Here is a 19,743-nt window from a genome sequence, read left to right on the forward strand (position 1 = left end):
TATCGCATAAACATACTTTTTTAAAATATAACGTTAAGTCTAGAAATCACTAATTATTTTACATGGCTGCGCCGCACCTTCTAGTGTCCGCCATGTTTCGCCGCCATCTTTCTGCTACGGGTGCCGTCAAAGACAAATTTCAGCAATCCATCCATTTCTTAACGAGTTTTTGGAACGCCTTTGCAGACGCACTTCCGGTTTGTGTGGCAACCGCAAGTAAACGAAGAAGAAGAGTTTCCGGTCCCCGAAGAAAGCATTATCAAGCATCACAATTGCTTTGGGAATCTATTTTATTTCAGCGCGACAAAACAAGTTTATATTGTAGCCGCATTTGCCAGATGGAGAGAAATGAGGAACAGACTAGGTTTGGGACGTGCCGGTGCCTTCGACTGCTTTCTACTTGACCGGTAAGTAAGAGTACATTTGTGTTTACGTTTTGAGAGCGAGAGAAAAAGTATACACCATACTAATTAATACGATGTTCGTACCATTGTTTTACGATCACTATAGCTGTTGATTAGCAACTCCACACCACTCGAAGGATTTCGTTATGTAGCTACTTTGCTTTGCTTTGGAAAAAAAAAAAAAAAAAGATTCCCGCTGGCAGGTTATATTCAGAGTAAATGCGTAAGTTATTGTGTAATGTCGTGTAACTTTGATTTCGGAGGTATATTTGCCCATAACTTCAATTGAGAATCTAAAGCATACTGTATTAGTGGAGGAGTTGAAAATTATTATTTTCGTTGTGGTTGGTGAAAATAGTGTTCTCGAACTTTTCGCAGGGAATAACTTTCTGGACTTAAATGCTGGCTGTACCGTAAGCATTGCTAGAGTCTGTACTCTCTCACTCAAGTGTGTACTGGTCCATTGTGTAATTGGGTGCACAAGAATTTACAGGCTGCTACGTTTTCCACGGAAACTCAACAAGCAAGCAGCCTTTACATATTCTATGCAGTATGCAGTCAAGTTACTTTTATCTAGCTAATACAATGTTTTGGGCCCCCAAACTAAAGATCTTACCTCTATTTTGGGGGCTTTGTTGGAAATGTGGTGACATATAGTAGTATCATCAATTATTTTATTCTATAATTTTGTTTTTGTTTGTGTCACACTAGATCAACAGCCAAACTTGAGGGGTCCCAGAACCATATTCTGATGTATACAAGCTTTCATGCACCGTTTAAATACATCACCGACCTGCAAGAAAAAAAAAAATATCAACGGGAGAGTCAGCAGCCAAATTGGAATGCCCCGAATGAGGACACTTCGGATGGAGGACCCCCAGAAGGCTTCGGTGTTGTACCACCAGTATCTCCACCTACCATATCTGAGCTGCAACAAACTGAAGTCAGCCAACGTCTTGGTATGTCATTTACATATGGACGGTATTACACACTATATTAACTTTTTGTGTGAAGCAATAGGGAATGGTCACATGTACAAGCACCACTTGTTTTACACAGGACCTGTTGACCAGGTGTCTGAAGCCATGGAGTGACTCCTCCCTCACTTTCCTCAGCAAGCCTTTGAAGAATATGATATCATCGTTAGTGGGAACATTCCCTCACTCCATAACATGTAATTGTGCAGTCAAGGAGCATGTCAAACTTAAAGGGATCGTTCGGCTTTTTTAACATGAATCTCAATTTCATCCTCACCTCCCGTGTGTGCGATCAGCACTGACTTACCCCTGACAACGTTCGGTGACACCAGTTCTGGTTCGGCGTTGGAAGAGAGGAAAATAGTCCAGCAAGCTGGCTGGGGTCTCGGAAATAAAGCGTTTTTCTTCTAAAAACTATTTGTTTTCAAAAGTGTGATACATTTCCATCACAATACTCTTTCCTGAATAAAGTCAGACGCCATTACCGCCAGCCACTACTTTTCTGTTCGTTCGTATCACTGCACGGCGCCCTGTAGACAGCGAATTGACGCACCGCTGCCAGCTGATCCTTCCACCTGAAGTTGTTTGCCTTTTTGGCGGAAGTATCAGCGAGCTGCAGTGCGTCGGTTAGCGCTCTACAGGGCGCCGCGCAGTGATACAAACGAACAGAAAAGTGGCTGGCGGTAATGGCGTCTGACTTTATTCAGGAAAGAGTATTGTGATGGAAATGTATCACGCTTTTGAAAACAAATAGTTTTTAGAAGAAAAACGCTTTATTTCCGAGACCCCAGCCAGCTTGCTGGACTATTTTCCTCTCGTCCAACGCCGAACCAGAACTGGTGTCACCGAACGCTGTCAGGGGTAAGTCAGTGCTGATCGCACACACGGGAGGTGAGGATGAAATTGAGATTCATGTTAAAAAAGCCGAACGATCCCTTTAATAAAACCAGCAAACATTGAAGTGACTTCATTATTACTGCAGTCTGTTCACACAATCAATGGACAACCCTTCCTTAGTTTTGCCCCAATAACATCATAGAGTAGGCGAAAAGTAGTGTTACAGATCATACTATGTGTTCGGGAGAGTTTGATGAATGTTGCAATGTTAATGGGGGACAATGTCAGCAAAAACAAAACAAAACATCATGGTATTGAGGTAATCAGATATTTTAGCTGTATACAACACATCTGCTCTGTAACACTACTTTTGGCCCAAACCTGTATGTCTATGTTCCATATATTGAAATGCACAGCGTATTGGTAAATTTCTGGAACAACTGCAATTCATGTAGCTCATTATATTCTAACAGCATTATTTTTTTTTTTTTTTAGTTAATATGTACATTTCATGTAGACTTCTATTTTACTTTATTTTATTTATTCATTTTCATGTACTGTGTAGAAAAGGTTGTTAAAAGCCTGATGCTGGCTCCTTTAAGGTGGGGGGGGGGGGGGGGGGGGCTTAGAGCTCCGGTTGGCATCATAGGAAGTAAGAGGGGACACAGTAGTGAGACGGAGATACGAGACACGGTAACAAGTGAAGACTTGGGCAAATTATTACCGTTAAGTTTAAGTTAAGTTCAGCCTCAGTTGACAGTTTATCCTGCTTCTACGTTGTGCGTGAGACAAGTCAGTTCATTACACCAAAGAACGCTTTGTTGTATGAGTATTCGTTTTCTGCTAATCATTAGCATGCCTTATGAGCACATTTAATGGAGAGCTAACATTGTGGATTTATTTGTATTTAGAGTTAGATAGTGCTCATCTCCCTATGTTGTGTTGTGATACTTAGATATTGACCTATTATTATTATTTGTTTGTAGAACCACACACGTGAAGCATCAAGTACTGTACTGTGGAGTTAACCTGATTAAACATCAGCAAAACAAACCCAAGACTCGTTATTGGAGTTCTAACCGGACTCACAACAGCAATTTGAATATCCTACCAGCCCACAACTAATCACTATCTTTTAATGGTCCTTTGGGCCGGATAAGCAAGTTGCTGTTTGAAGATGCAGGACTCAGAGTTGACAGTAGGTGGCACCAAACCCAAGCGAATGTTATCTGTGCCTTCCCATATGTCTGATTTTGATATGAGTGGACCAGGGGCTCTCAGTAAATTCAGAAAATCAGTTGTTCCTGCTTTACAAGTGGAGCATGCAGCCATTGAGCGTTTAACTAGTAGATCTCCATCACCACCAATTAGTCAAGGCCTTGATATGGTGAATTTGAGGGATGTTGAGCAAGAACAAGAGTCCAGGCAATTTACGATGCAAGCCACCAGGGGGCACGAGATCAACCCGCTCCTGGAATTTAACGCTCCTCTCAAAGAGATGCGCCAAGAGAATGCTGAACTCCGCAAACAGTTTCAGAGCCTGATGACTGCTTTACAGGCCACTCATCCTCCACCTCCAGGCACATGCAGTGGTGATTATGATGGAAGCTACCAACACCCAAGCAGAAGTCAGCTTAACACTTCAGCCCCTCCACAGTTACAATATCAGACGCGCAGCCTACACCGAAACTTACCACAAGATTCTTCACAGCATCAAGTTTCACAACCACCAGCAGCACAAGGCTATAGTCCCTCTTATGCAGCTACACCCCAACAGGGTGCACCTCGTGCAGACTTGTTCGGCCAAAGGTATCCAGCTTCACCATTCCAAGCTAGTAATATACAGTATGAAGATACATATGCTGGCAGAAATTCATCATTCTCCCACGTGCCCTCCCAAGCGCCTTCCACAGAGAGAGACCACATACCGAGGACCGAAGCCCACCATTCCCAGCTTTACATCACCAGACCCCAGAGAGTTCGCCCATATGAAGATTGGCTTAGAGAATTTGTTGCCGGATGAGGCCACCGAGCGATACAAGTACCAGATCCTCACCGATCACCTCAAATGCGAAGAAGCCTCACTTGTGGCTGACTTCTATTGTAATTCCAGGCAACCTTACACAGATCCGATGCTGGCTCTCACCAAGATGTACGGACAGCCCCACAAGCTTGCTGTGCGACGAATCGCAGAGTTGATGGATGGTCCAAACATGCGTAGCGGTGATGTTAAGAGCTTTCGTTTATTCGCTCTCAACGTGTGGTCATTAGTGGGCATGTTAGAACAGCTGGGGCAACAAGGCCAGGTAGAGTTGACCTGTGGCTCTCATGTATCGAGGTTGTTAAGCAAACTCCCCCACAACTTCAATGCCAGCTTTAAGAGATTTATCTATCCACTCAGAGTAACCATTCCAACCCTTGTGGACTTTGCTGATTGGCTAGAATATGAGCTTGAAGTTCAAGAAGACAGCATGGCGCCCCCTAGGAGAGAAGAGTCGTACAACAAGAAGTATGACAACAAGCGCACCACTAAGTCTTCCAGTAAGTCCGCCACCATTCTCCTGGGTACTGAGAAAGCCTCAGGATCAAGAAGTGCTGCCGCATCACCCAACACTGAACACTCAGCTGACAAGACAAAAAAGTTTGCCAAGGGAAAAGCCTACTGCCCCTACTGTGATAATGACAAGCACTTCCTGAACAGTTGTTCTAACTTTAAAGACTTGAGTAGGGAACAAAAGGTGACGTGGATTAAAGTTAATAATAAGTGCTGGCGTTGTGGACGCAATCACCAAGCAGAAAAGTGCACGCTGTAAGGACTGTGGCAGAAAACATCTGCTGGTGCTGCATGAGGTAAATGAGAGAGAGAAGGAGGAGGAACGAGCACCCACTCCACCACCAACAGAAAGCTGCCTCGTAAGCACCACTAACAAAGTCCTGTATGTGGACCGCTCAGTCTACAACCGCAAGGTGCTGCTGAAGATCAGTAAAGTCTTCCTGAGGAACGGAGACAAGTCCTTGGAGACATATGCAGTTTTAGATGACGGCTCTCAGCGTACCATACTGCTCCATTCTGCTGCCAAACAATTGTGTCTCAAAGGAACTAAAGAGGAGTTGACTCTCAGTACAGTCCGACAAGGAATGGACAAGCTCCATGGGGCGGCTGTGTCTTTCACAATTTCTCCAGCCGACAGTCCTGACAAGATGTACAGTATCCAGAATGCATTCACAGCCGATCAATTGAGTTTAGCAGAGCATTCCCAACCAGTTGCCTCACTTCAGCAAAAGTATAAACATCTGTCAGGTTTGTCGCTCCTGCCGCTGAATAGAGTCTGTCCCATGCTGCTTATTGGCTCCGACTACACGCACCTCATTACACCTATAGAGCCGGTCAGAGTGGGACCACCTGATGGGCCAGTAGCTGTGAAGACACGCCTGGGGTGGACTTTACAAGGACGCGCTCAAGCTATCAAGTCAAGCCCAGATGTAAGTCACTGCCTTTTCACATCTACATCATCACCCACAGAGCTCTTTTCACATGTTGAGAAGTTATGGCAGACGGAGGTGCTCCCTTACTGGAGCGAGAAGCTGGCAGTTAGGTCAAGGCAGGACCAAGATGCAGTTAAACTCCTTCAAGAGCAAACCGTGAGAGTCAATATTAATGGCACTGAGCGTTATACCACACCCCTTCTTCGAGTTAAGAACATGCCTCTCCTGAAAGCCACTCCAGATGCAGTGTTGCCACTCTTGAGAAGCACAGAGAAGCATCTAGCCAAATCTCCAGAACAAGTTGCTGCCTCCCAAGGGGAGATCAAGAAGCTTGTAGATGCTGGCTATGTCAAGAAGTTGGCAGACCACCAAGTAGATAGCAGCACTGAGGCATGGTATATACCCCACCATATGGTCCAACATAATGGGAGAATCGGGTCGTGTACAACTGCTCATTCCAGTACCAAGGTCAGAACCTCAATCAGCTCCTCCTTCCAGGTCCTACTCTCAGCCCTCCCTTGCTAGCTGTGCTACTACGCTTCAGGGAACATGCCATTGCATTCAGCAGTGATATCCGGGGCATGTTTCATCAAGTGCGGCTCTTACCAGCTGATCGCCCACTGTTGCGATTTTTATGGAGGGACATGCAACGGGATCGTCCACCTGACGTTTATGAGTGGCAAGTACTTCCCTTATGGAACGACCTGCAGCCCCTGCTGCGCAACGTTCGCGTTGCAGAAACATGTGAGTGACCATAGCCAACCAGAAGATGAGGTATGTGATTCCATCAACAAGTCTTTCCATGTGGACAACTGTCTACTGAGTGTCACATGTCCAGTAGCTGCCAAGACTCTTGTAGATAGACTGCACCATCTTCTGGCTGATGGTGGCTTCGAGCTGAGGCAGTGGGCAAGCAACCATCCCAATGTCATCGATCATCTAGCACCAGACATCAGGTCATCCAGTTATGAGTTGTGGCTCAGCCAAGGACAATCTGACATCCAGGAGCCAGCACTTGGACTACACTGGAACTTTAAGTCTGACACCCTTACATACAAAAACAGAAACATTGAGTGGTCCGTGACAACAATGAGGAACATCTATAGAGTTTTAGCCAGCCAGTATGATCCTCTTGGTTACATAGTGCCTTACACCACCCGAGCTAAAGTCATTGTGCGCCACCTATGGGAAAAGAACAGAGAATGGGATGACCCACAACTCCCACAGGAGCTACTGGAGAGGTGGCATGAATGGGAGGCAGAATTAGTGCACCTGCCCAAGATAACCCTGCCTAGGTGCTACACTAGCCCCAGCCTAGATCAACCTAACTGCATGAGAGACATTCATGTGTTCTGTGATGCCTCCGAGCAGGCATATGGATCAGTAGCTTATCTGAGAACAGAGAATCCAAAGGGGGAAATTGAAGTTGCATTCCTTGCAGCCCGGTCACGTGTTTCCCCCAAGAAGCAACAGTCCGTTCCCCAACTAGAGCTATGTGCTCCCTTGACAGGTGCTCAGCTCTGCAAGGTCATCGGCACAGAGTTAACCCTGGCCATTCGCAGCTGCACTTTATGGTCAGACTCAGCTACTATACTAACCTGGTTGGGCTCTGACTCATGCAGATACAAGGTCTTTGTCGGTACGCGTGTGGCTGAAATACAAGAGTTGACAGAAGCCAACACATAGAGGTATGTACCCTCACGAGACAATCCAGCGGACGATATAACCCGTGGCCTCACCCTCCAAGCCATCAGCCAAGGCAGCAGGTGGACCGACGGGCCCGCATTTCTGAAACAAGCTCCTAGTGACTGGCCCGATCTACTTCCTCCAGCTCAGTGATCCCGAAGGTGAGCTGAAACGTCATGTCGTGCTAACCATGTCCAGTTCCAGTCTCCCAGATCCGCTCCAATATCAGACCTGGGACAGCTTCCTTGATGCTGCTGCGCGCCATTTTCATGGGGCGGCTGATTCCAAGAACCCCCTCATGGCTGATTCCTATGCTGCTGCTGAGTTGGACGCTTTACGGCAATCACAAAGAGAGTCTTTCCCTGATGATGTCACCCAGTTAAAGGCCAACAAACCCATCGTCAGATCAAGTCGCCTTCTTCTACTTGCACCCGAGTTTGATGAGAAAACAGGTCTCATCAGAGTAGGAGGCCGTCTTCGCCGTAACCCTGACATGCAAGTGGATGAAGTGCACCCCATTGTCCTGGACCCCAGACACACTCTGACCAGACTCATCATACAAGATTATGATACAAAGCTACAGCATCCGGGCCCAGAGCGAGTCTTTGCTGAAATCAGGAGGAAATTTTGGGTGTTACGTGGACGTGAAGCCATAAGCCGACACCAGAGATCCTGTACAGAGTGCAAGAAGTGGAAAGGACAACCAAATCCTCCCCGGATGGCAGACTTCCCCCCAGCCAGACTACGTCTCTTTAAACCCGCATTCTATTCCACAGGCGTAGATTGTTTTGGGCCATACACCATCAAGATCGGACGCAGGAATGAAAAGAGGTGGGGGATATTATTCAAATGCCTAACCACGAGAGCAGTCCACCTCGATCTGATTCCCAGTATGGACACAGTGTGCATTTCTAATGGCCCTGAGACGCTTTGTAGCCAGACGAGGAAAACCCAAGGAGATTCTCTGTGACCAGGGAACAAATTTTCGAGGAGGTGAGCGAGAACTACAGGAGGCATTTCAAGCGCTTCACCCTGAGCTCAAGCAACAGCTCGCTGGCCAGCAAATTAAGTTTGCCTTCAACCCCCCTGGGTCCCCCCACTTTGGTGGATGCTGGGAACGAGAAATCCGTTCATTGAAAACTGCTCTTCAAGTTACCATCGGAGCCCAAATAGTTACCGAGGAGGTGCTGTGCACAGTCCTGATTGAAATCGAAGGGATGCTCAATTCGAAGCCGCGGGGCTACACCTCGTCAGAGGTAGCTGATCCTGACACCATCACTCCCAACTGTCTCCTCATGGGGCGGCGAGATGCCTCGCTACCACAAGTTGTTTATGAAGGGTCAGAGATTCTTGGGCGGAGAAGATGGAGGCACAGTCAGGTGCTAGCTGACCATTTCTGGCATCATTTCCTGAGGCACTACCTGCCAGGACTTCGGGCGCACCAGAAGTGTCAGACCGAATCAGCTAACCTGCAGGTGGGAGACGTCGTCATGATCATAGACAACCAGCTGCCACGGGCCTTGTGGCTGGTGGGGAAAGTCTCTCAAGTGTTCCCCGGACCGGACAACCAAATCAGATCTGCTGAAGTGACTGTAAAGGGAAGAGCTTATGTCCGACCTGTGGTGAGACTAATCAGTCTACCTGCTCTACCTAAGGACGATTAATCACTGCTTTGTGTATCCTTTACTTATGTTCATATTCACAGGTGAATATGGGGGTGGCTGTAGAAAAGGTCGTTAAAAGCCTGATGCTGGCTCCTTTTTGGGGGGGGGGGGGGGGGGGGGGGGGGGGGGGCTTAGAGCTCCAGTTGGCATCATAGGAAGTAAGAGGGGACACAGTAGTGAGACAGAGATACGAGACACGGTAACAAGCGAAGACTTGGACAAATTATTACCGTTAAGTTTAAGTTAAGTTCAGCCTCAGTTGACAGTTTATCCTGCTTCTACGTTGTGCGTGAGACAAGTAAGTTCATAACACCAAAGAACGCTTTTTATTTGTTGTATGAGTATTCGTTTTCTGCTAATCATTAGCATGCCTTATGAGCACATTTAATGGAGAGCTAACATTGTGGATTTATTTGTATTTAGAGTTAGATAGTGCTCATCTCCCTATGTTGTGTTGTGATTCTTAGATATTGATCTATTATTATTATTTGTTTGTAGAACCACACACGTGAAGCATCAAGTACTGTACTGTGGAGTTAACCTGATTAAACATCAGCAAAACAAACCCAAGACTCTTTATTGGAGTTCTAACCGGACTCACAACAGCGATTTGAATATCCGACCAGCCCACAACTAATCACTATCTTTTATACTGTACCTTACATTCATTGGCCAATGAAGAATTCCTTGTCATTGCAAGCATTTATAATAATTCTCCAGGCTTTTGATGTTTTACATTTCTGGACATGTACAATAATGTTAGGTTAGGTGTCGAATGAACACTGCATGTTGACGCCAAAGGAAATACGTAGTATTTTTTTGTTATTCAAAATGTACAAATTAACACACAACAACAATATACAAGTTATACAAACTACAACAAACCAGTGTCATACATGGAGTAATTATATGCCAGGTAAAAAACCTTTGTATTGTTCCCCCTCATAAGTGTCACTTATTTGCCACAAGTCCACCAATGTACTGCAGTCTGGGATCCAGGTACAGGAAAATCATGGTGGTGCTGATGTGCCAGCAATGTGTCAAAAAGTATTTCTTGGTGTCAGTCTATCAGCTGGACTTGGATATCTTCATGTTCCTCCAGGGTCATTTCCTGTACGAGTCTCTACAAGAAGGTAACAATTATATGTCAGATCAGGTACCAAACAATGAACTGAAAGTCACTGAGCAAATGAAGTACACATTACATGAGCAAGACTATTTGTGAAAGCCATGTAAATTCCTGCACTTCGAAGTCCAAGGAAGCTGTTGTAACTTCAATCAAAACTAAGTTGCTTAGTGATATTTATTAGGTAAAATTGTTCAACATGGTGACAAATCGATATCTGAATAAAGGGTTTCAAATGTTTTTGTAAACAGCACTTTTCTGAGTGGTTAGTAGCAACAAGACACGGGGGGAATTACGAGTCTGAGTTGCAGATGTGTAGTTCATTTCACACCATTATTTTGTACGATATACTAAACAAATCAGCAAACGATGTAATCTAAATACCACATATTCCAAGCAAAGGTATGTTTTGAGCCATTCACATGCATGCTCGAATGGATTATTTTTCCATGCTGACGTAATTGTACGTTACCAGACACCGCGTTTTCTTCCTCGTCGTCTCCCTCGCCCCCTCCTCGCCCTCTTTGAGATGGTCCAAATGTCTATAAAACATAACTGTGTGTTCTCTGTTGCATGCTTTAGTTGCACTAACAAATATGATCATAGATAGCCATTAGCATTAGCTGACGTACAGTATTTCCTAACAATGCCACAAAAATATTAATTCTGAAATTAAATGACTAAATCACACATTTAGGGCTCTGTACAGTGTGTCTAACAAATGCAATTCACTTACGTCATCACGTTTGCACTTCTGTTCTGGTGAAATCGGTGGTAGGCTGGCGAAGTATGGTCTCTCTGGGACACCGTAGTTCGCGTGCTTAAAATCATTGCATTCTGCCCCCCCCCCCTCTCCGTTGTCTGCTCGGTGGCGGTTGCGTCTTGGCCGCTCCCTGGGCCCCCTGTGGGGTGCGGTGTTGGGGTGCTTCCCCTGGTGCCCGGGGCGGTGCCGTCCCGGCGCGGTCCGCTGCTCCGTGCCCGGCGGCGCGGTTCGGGGTGGGTGGGCCTCCGGTGTGCCCCGTGGTTCCCTCTCCCCTCCCCCTTCCTCCCCCCCGTCGCCTCTCCCTCCTCGCCTCCTCCCGCCCATCCTCCTCTGCCTCCCGGTCCCTTTTCCCTTGTCGCCCTCCCTCCTCCTCTCCCCCCCCGCCTCCTGCCCTGCAGCCGCCCTTTCGCCTTCTTGTCGTCTTCTCCCCGCTCCCCCCCCCCCCCCCCCCCCCTTCCCTGTCTGCCCTGCGGCCCCTCCCCCTCCCTCTCCCTGGGCCTGGGGCTCCCTCCCCGGCCCGGGCGTCGGGCTCCGGGGGCCGGGCGAGGGTTTGGGGCCTGCCCCGCTCCGGTATAACTCCTGGTGCCCCGGGCGGGCCCCGGTGGCTGGTGGGCTGTCCGGTAGCCCTGCTGCGCTGGCTGTCCGCCCATTGTGGTGCCGGGTGGATGAGGTGGGGGGCGGCAGGGGGTGGGGGTGCTGGGGGGCGGGCGTGCCACCTACACCCGCCGGGTTGGGTGAGGCCCCGCTGGTCGCTCCTCTTACTCACTTCACTAGCTTGCACTATACACTTTGTAAATATACACATAGGGCACACAACACACTTCTTGGTGGGGTGGGGAAGGGTGGAAACACCGTCTTCACCCTTCAACTCCCCTCCAATTTTAATGCACCTCACGTCCAAGGGGAGGGGTGAGTTGGGGCGGGGAGCCATCAGAGGGGATGGACTGCAGTGCCTGGCAGCGCTGTGGTCCCCCCCATTTGTGTCCCTGCCCCACCACTTTGTCCCTCCATTCCCTTTTTTAATGCACCACACATATACATATTCATTTTTTGGGGGGGGATACGGGTGTGTCGGAGTAGGGGAAATTTTTTCCCTCTGCTCCGACTCACCTGCTCCCAATTTTAATGCACCACACGCACACACTTGTATATACACTGGGTGGGGCCACATTCACGGTGTAAGGGTAGAGCTCGCCAGTCGGCGAGCTGGCGGACTCAGTAACAGGGTTAGGTGTCACTTGTACTCTGGCGTGACGACCGGGGCCTCTCCCCACCGGGCTCGGTGTTCTGGTGTCCCGCCTTCTCCCCTGGTGCTTCCTCCTCTGCTTCCCCCCTCCCGCCGCGGTGCAAATCTCGCGCGGCTGGAGGTGGGGTGGGCACATCTTCCCTCTCTGCGCTGCTGCCCGGTGCCGGTTTCCGGGGGGGGGTGGGGGGTTCTCGCGGGGGGCCGGGTTCGCGGGGGGGGGGGGTGGCGGCCGTCGGGGGGGGGGCGGCTTGTTTGGGGGGGGGGGTGGAGGTATGGGTGGGTGGGGGGTTGGGTGCTGGGGGTCGGGGTGTGTTCGGGGGTTTGGGGGTCGGGGGTGGTGGGGCCTGGGTCGTGGTGGATGGCGGGTTTGGGTGGGGTGCGGGGGGGTCGTGGGGGGATGGGGGCTGGGGACCGGTGGGGCGCTGTGGGGGCCCGCTGGGCCTCGTTCTGCGGCCTTGGGCTCGGGGGTGTGGGCCGGGGCTGGGGCGGGGGTGTTCCGGGTGTCTGGGTCGGCTCGCTGACCGGTGTCCGCTCGGGTGGCTTGGGGGTGGCCTTGGTGCTGCCGCGGCCTGGGGATTCCGGGGGGGGGGGGGGGGGGGGGGTGCTCGCTTTGCTGGACCGCGGTTGACGGCTTCTCTCTTTGGTGGTGGTCCTTATGCATGCCAGATCCGTCGCACCAGCATCTACTGAAACTCAACAGAAGTACCCTCTCCCTCCCACAGCCCCTTGAATCAGTTGGTGCTGGTGTCTGTGGTTCTCACTTTTCTTTATCTATCCTTCCCTCCTTCCTCTCTTTAGTTTTTCCTCTGGTCACTTGAGATCTTAATTTATTAGAAGTATGAGGTTTCTGGGGTTGGCATAAGACTCCGGTTTTGTAACCACGCAGGAGGGGTCTTGTTGGTGCTGGACTTCACTTTGATGGATTGGATGTACTGGCTTCTATTGATCTCACTCTGCCTTATCGATCCTTCCCTCCTTCCTCTCTTTAGTTTTTCCTCTGGGCTCTTGAGATCTCGCTAAATTTGCTGGAATTTAGAGGCTTCCGGGGTTGGCGTAAGACTTTGATTTTGTAATCATGGGGAAGGCAGGAAGTGTTTGGTCGGTGCTGGATGTCACTTTGATTTACCTTTCTTTTCTCTTTATTTCTTTTTTTTCTGACCTTTTCTCTGGTCTCCTGACCATTTAAATCTCACGACTCTGGCAAGATTCTGAAGTACCTGGTTAAGGCGAAGGGTAATGGGATATTTATAAGGTTTTAGGTGAATGAATGAGTATAAATTTATACGTATTTGCACGCACGCACACGCACGCACGCAAACGCACGCACGCACGCAAACACACACACAAAAAAAAAAAAAAAAAAAAAAAAAAAAAAGGAAAAGAGCAATGATGACAAGACGTTGAATCGGTAAGACTACCGAATGAACAATTCTGAGCTCTTCAAAAAAAAAAAAAAAAAAAAAAAAAAAAAAAAAAAAAAAAATCATTGCATTCTCTTGTTTGACCGATAGATGGCGGTCGTGAGCTACACACTGGGGCTTTAAGGATCGTTGACATCACATAACATTAAAGATTCGTAACACCACATAATATGACATCACATAGCCTAAAACTAGTTGCAACTCCTTCATGCCTCGAGACAAGACCCAAACATCACTCCTTCTTGACTCAAGTCATGACAGACTCGCCTGTGTTGGAGGAGGGAGACATCTAAAACATGCATAATTGTGGCTCTTGAGGATCATGGTTGCCTACCTCTGCACTAAATCAACAAGTCAGTATTGGCAACACTTGATTTGAGCGTCTGCTTCGAGCGTGACATCACTATCATTTCGTATCATTTTGTGGTGAACTAATAGAGTGCAACAACTTTGAAGCATGCGTACTATGGTGTCTCAGATAGACCACAATTTGCAAAGCTAACACCAATCATATGAACACTAGATGTCTCGTCTGCGCTGTGAGTCATTGGGAAGAAACGTAACAACAGGCCATCTTGTAAAAGCTGCTCGTGGCATAATAATTTTAGTTTGTGTGCACTTTTTTTTTTTTTTTTTTTATTACTTTTTTTTAAATGGCCACAAAGTGAATTGCAATACAATATTGTTTTCTTTCCCAGCGAGGTGTTATTGTACTAAATATCCTTGGAACACCAACCGTTAAATAAAATACATGGTGAAATGTTTTTTGTTTTGTTTTTTTAATAAATCACCTTAATGCGACTAAAGCGATTTTGCCAACCTGTTGATGTGCACGGCTCAAACCCACATGTATAATATGTACCAGGGTAAAAATTGCATGCTCTACCGCTTCATTGAATGTCACATGTTAAGACAGTGACCACACCATCTTGCAAGGTTTCCAAGTACTCTGATCACACATTTACACAGCACCAGATGGCGCTTGTTTTCTCTACTCTATCTTGCTAAATTAAACAGCTAACGCTACAATAAATGTACAATATCTTTGTCCAAACGATGAAGTGGCCATGACTAAAAAAATAATAATAAAAAAATCCACAAGCTCCGCCCGCGACCCTTGTGAGGAATAAGCGGTCAAGAAAATGGATGGATGGATGAAAAAAATCCACACATTTTGAATGGGCCCGCTGCTTGAGGGGTTCAAACTTCGTGAAACAATCTGAAGCATTTCCCAAAACAGTCATGTGGTACACCAGCCAATAAGGCTTTGGACATCATCATTTTCAACTCCTCTAAATGAAGCAAGCATCGATACACGCTTCGCGGAAACGCTCGCTTCATTGCTCAATTCAGGCTTTGAAGACTCGGCACATCTCTCAACTCAACTTTATTTATAAAGTGTTTTAAGAACAGGTATTGCTGTATACAAAGTGTTGTACATGAATCAATACTGTGAAAAAGGCAACAACAAAAAAAACACCTCTCGAATATCATTCAGGCAAACTGTCATAAGCTACATGTACTATTTGAAACTATTGATTTAGTACTTAAACCTCCGCAGCCTACCTGCACAAACTCTTCCCCTGAAATGTGCAATAGCTTCCTTCAGTTCTTTATTGATAAGATTGACCAAGCTAGAGCACTCACCACCACCAACATCACCTCTGACCCTTCCATTCACGTCCATGGCTTGGTGGTGCTAAATTCATTTGAAGCCATTTCCCTAAACTCTTTAGAAGATGTCGACCAGATTAAGCCATCTGACTCCCCATGATTCTGTTCCCCCTCATTTCTTTAAAGAGGTTCTTCCGACTATCGGCAATTCAGTTCTGGCTATTATCAACAGTAGCCTGTCTTCTGGCGTAGTCCCCAAACAATTTAAACACGCTGTGGTGCAACCACAACTGAAGAAACCCAGTCTAGACCAATGTGTGCTGCAAAATTTTAGGTCCATTTCCAAACTCGGATACTTATCAAGCACGGACAGGAAGAATGTTTCGGACCTGCAATACTCCGATATCTACAATTATTTGATCAAATTTCCTCCTCACGACACAGGGTGAGTGTTTGCGCTCATACAAAGGCTTGGAAGGTTACACATTTGTCCAATCCGCACTTGTGAAAACTCTTAATGTGTGGTCGTTGCCATCTACTGCTGCATTCGAGGATGGTCGGAAGTCGGATATATCCGAGTTGGTTTTTCCCAATTCCGACCTGTAAACGTTGAAGACGAAAGTAAACAACCAAAATGGAGGATAGTGGTAAATTGTTTTTTACTTTGGTCCTCAAAGCTCATTTTGACCTTGAGCAAACTCAACTTTTCACAATTTTGCTTAATTTATTGTTTAAATCTTATTTCATAAGCATTCCATACACTTCAGTAGTTCACTATATAATTTAATGCAGGGAGATAGTGGGATACACTGTCACGTACGTTGTGTTTCGTTAAGTTTTGTTGAATATTTATGACTAAAGAAAGCTATCTAGTTTTATACTCGAGTAAATTGTGTTTTACTCTTCACAGTCTGTGTTTCCACGACTTCGCAAGTGGAATTTCCAACTTCAAGGGGGTGCTCCGTACACATTTCCTGGTTTGAACTCTTAAAAGTCCGACTTCCGACCATCCCCGAATACAGCATAAGCTAGTAGCAATTCTAACAGCTTGGGTCCATTATTCACAAAGACTCAATGATCTGCAACTAAAGCCATGGGTTATGATGAAAACAAACGGTATCATTTTAGGAGCACACTGCAACTGCATGGCTGGATTTGGAGAGTGTTGCTCCCACATTTCTGCTCTTTTATTGTAAAATGTGGCTACATACTGACAAAGGGAAGGCTACTTCACTCTCGGTAACATTTATGGAGTGTAACTGGTCCCAGCCGAGTTTAAAGGTAATTAAAAAGAGTGGCGTATTTGGACGGCAAATATATATTTAATGAAAACCAAACGCTTTAAAAAAACAAAATAGGAGTTAACACAGCTGTCAAAAGTCCTATCACTCCCCGTACAGCAGAAGATCAATCCAAATACTAGACTAAACTTTCCAAATGCAATAAACAGAATGGTAGCTTTTAGTGATGTGTCGGTCGCGAACGAGCCAGTACTTCCTCTTTGAAGTGAAAGATGAGAGCCACCTCCTGGCACCCTCCCTCGTCATTTTCCATCATTTGTCATTTTCCGTCATTTTCGCTCTCTCTCTCTCTCTCTACACCTATGTCACTCTCTTTTTCACGCATCTGAAACGAGGTTTGGCACTGTCTCAGCTGCCGTGCTCAGAGGGGGGGGGGGGGGGGGGGGGTGTTACTTTACGCGGAGCACATTGCTCCGCCTCATCTGCGCAGCCGCAGACACAGAGAGACAGGAGGAGGAGAAAACAGGAGAGGAAAGGACGACACACAAACGCGGTTTGTATAAGATGAGCCGAAAACGCAGTAACATTTGGAGACATTTTAATTGGTTAAAGTCAGATGAGAGAAGGAGCCGGATCAGACCATCCAAGTTGATATGTTTAGGTTTTTTTTGTTTTTTTGTTTTTAAATGCAAATTTAAAATAAAGCAAGGTCCGGGTGAGTAGCTAATGTTTGTTTTGTTTTGTTCGCTGCTGCTGTTGCAATTAAATTACTAGTCACTATTTTTGTTATTTCATTGTTATTTTGATTGTTGTTGGTTGAAGTTTTAATTTTGTTTCTTGTTTATTGTATGGAGCCTATTATCCATCCATCCATTTTCTTGACCGCTTATTCCTCACAAGGGTCGCGGGAGGTACTGGCGCCTATCTCAGCTAGCTCTGGGCAGCAGGCGGGGGACACCCTGGACTGGTTGCCAGCCAATCGCAGGGAGCCTATTATGTTTTGGTCAATTAAAAAACAAAAAAAACAACAAAAAAAAACATTTTATTTGCTTGATAATTGTTGCTATTTGTAGTCAGTAGTATTTATGAAAGAAATGAAGTCATTTATCAAAATGTATGGTAAATTTGTCGTAAATATTGAAAAGAAAAAAGCTAAGTTAAAAGAGCCGTTTGAGAGCCAAAAAGAGGCTCTTTTCACTGAGCCGGTCCAAATGAACCGGCTCACCGAAAAGAGCCGAAAATCCCATCACTCGTAGCTTTAGTGAAGCCAGTTGTCCTGTTAATTAATTGTGCAAAACTTTTTTTTTTTTTTTATATTTTTTTTTTCTGAACATTTTTTTATGACAGAAAAAAATATTCAGAAAAACAGAAAAAAAAATGACAAAAAAAAAGCTCCCCCCAAAAATTAGACAGAAAAAGTTTTTTTTCAAGTGAATGCAATGCGCTTCCGTACTAAACCAAAAAATATTAGTGTCAAAGTCACTGTTGTGCAGAAAATGCATAATTTCACAAAATAAGCTTCATTTGTCCTTATTTTGCCTGAGATTCTTGAATTATGTCCAACCGAGCCATTTTCAAATGATTACTAAAGAACAGAATAAGGTAGAACCATACTTTTTTTTTTCAATGAAAGAGCAGAACCCAATCTTTCAAATGGTACCTAACATGAGTCATAACACAATGTTCTAGTCAGCCTTGAAAATTAGTGAAAATGGTCGAAATCGGTGGGATTCTATGGGTTATCTTTTCAGAAAATACATGGTATTTAAAGAGTTAAGAGGAGCGTCACAGCTGCCAACCACCCACAAACAAATGGTTTGGATGAACAAAACAATGACAAACATTAAATGGTAAACATGTTATACTGTTGTTTCTCTGAGAACTTGTAGAGTCACACCACTTTCGTTCTGAATGAACATGTTTTTATTTTTCTTCCTAGAGCTCTGAGGAAGCTTGTAAACCAGGACCAAAACGATTGGGATGTATACCTGGATGCAACGCTTTTCTCATTGAGATCTAAAATCCACACCACAACAAAATATTCACTATTCCTTCTAATGTATGGTAGAGAGAACTGGTGCGCACAAGTAGACCCGTAGTGGTGCTGATACCCTTGCCCCTCTGCCCTCTCTCAAAAAGTGCCCTTTTAATTATTATTTTTTTTTTAATAAACAGTTAACTGAGGGAACAATCTTTTAGAAAAGCTATACTACGCCTGGGGGGAAACAAAGCCCCTATATGCGCCCCCTGTGCGCACACACCCAACCTCTCTCACTCTCTCTCTCTATTCCTGAGTCCGACCAATAATTTTGTTGTGAAGTAGCGCTCTCAGACAGCACAAACAACTGAGAATACATTAGCCGAATGGCCAATTAGCTAGTTTAATGCTATACCCTAAATCAATAATAGACCCTTCCAGTGTGACGTCACGTTGAAGTGCGCCCCTTGCTGTTGGGGGCAGCGCGTCAATGCGAGTGAATTAGAAAATAATCTCGAGCTAGAAAATAGGTCAAACAGTTGATAAATCAGCGGCCAATGCTGTAAATGAATTATGAGAAATGGCCACTGGGTGGCATTTGTGTACCGTCAGCCTGGGGTGAGGCGGTAATTAGGGTTGAAAGGTTTCACCTGCTCAGGCGACATAACAGTCGGCTTCACTCTTTGTTTGGCACGTAAAACATGCTGCTCCGTGTGTTACTGTTGTTCAGGTCCTGATTAGTTCTTCATGTAAGTTTGCTTTGACAGTTTCCATAAGTATTTTATTATGACTACCGTTGTTGATTGTTCATGCACTGGTTATTTGTGTAGGATGTGGATTCACCTGAAGTGATTGTTTCAACCGTTTTAGCACACTTGATTTGTGGAACGAGGTGCGTTATTTTGTCTTGAATTATTTGTTAAAGGATTATGATGTCTGATTTCGTATTAGATTAAATGTCTGTTTTATATATTGGAAAGTGCTTAATTTTGTATTATTAAAGTTTGTGTAGTTAATTATGTAGCTTTTTGTTGAAAATTTGATATTGACCCTTAGCTTTCTTTCTGTATTTGTTTCATAGTTTTCACAGTGTCTGAAAATAAAACACCCACTCATTGAGTCAAAGGGCAGCTACAAATGCTATGGTGAACTTGTGCGCGGCCAACGGATGCTCAAAGAGGGGATGAGATTCTTTTGGATGCTGGCAGTGATTCTAAACCCCGCAAAAAGACTGAGGAGTAAAAGGCTAGCACGGTGGCTCACTTGAAACTACGACAACTGCATTGCACCCACGAAAAGT

At 45.7% G+C, this 19,743-nt stretch overlaps 2 long non-coding RNA genes across 2 annotated transcripts; one reads left to right on the forward strand and one right to left on the reverse strand.

The window, feature by feature from the left end:
- Window positions 1-10,006: 10,006 nt before the first annotated feature.
- LOC144031769 (uncharacterized) lies at window positions 10,007-11,352 on the reverse strand. Its single transcript, XR_013287605.1, has 3 exons — window positions 10,917-11,352; window positions 10,653-10,722; window positions 10,007-10,177 (listed from the first exon to the last, which is right to left on the reverse strand). It is a non-coding gene; the product is annotated as an uncharacterized LOC144031769 (long non-coding RNA).
- A 7,752-nt stretch (window positions 11,353-19,104) lies between these two features.
- On the forward strand, window positions 19,105-19,738 carry LOC144031795 (uncharacterized). The gene is made up of 3 exons (XR_013287609.1): window positions 19,105-19,192; window positions 19,274-19,335; window positions 19,525-19,738. It is a non-coding gene; the product is annotated as an uncharacterized LOC144031795 (long non-coding RNA).
- The last annotated feature ends 5 nt before the right edge of the window (window positions 19,739-19,743 follow it).

The sequence above is a fragment of the Festucalex cinctus genome, chromosome 12 (genome assembly GCF_051991245.1).
Source record: "Festucalex cinctus isolate MCC-2025b chromosome 12, RoL_Fcin_1.0, whole genome shotgun sequence".
Lineage (NCBI taxonomy): Eukaryota > Metazoa > Chordata > Actinopteri > Syngnathiformes > Syngnathidae > Festucalex > Festucalex cinctus.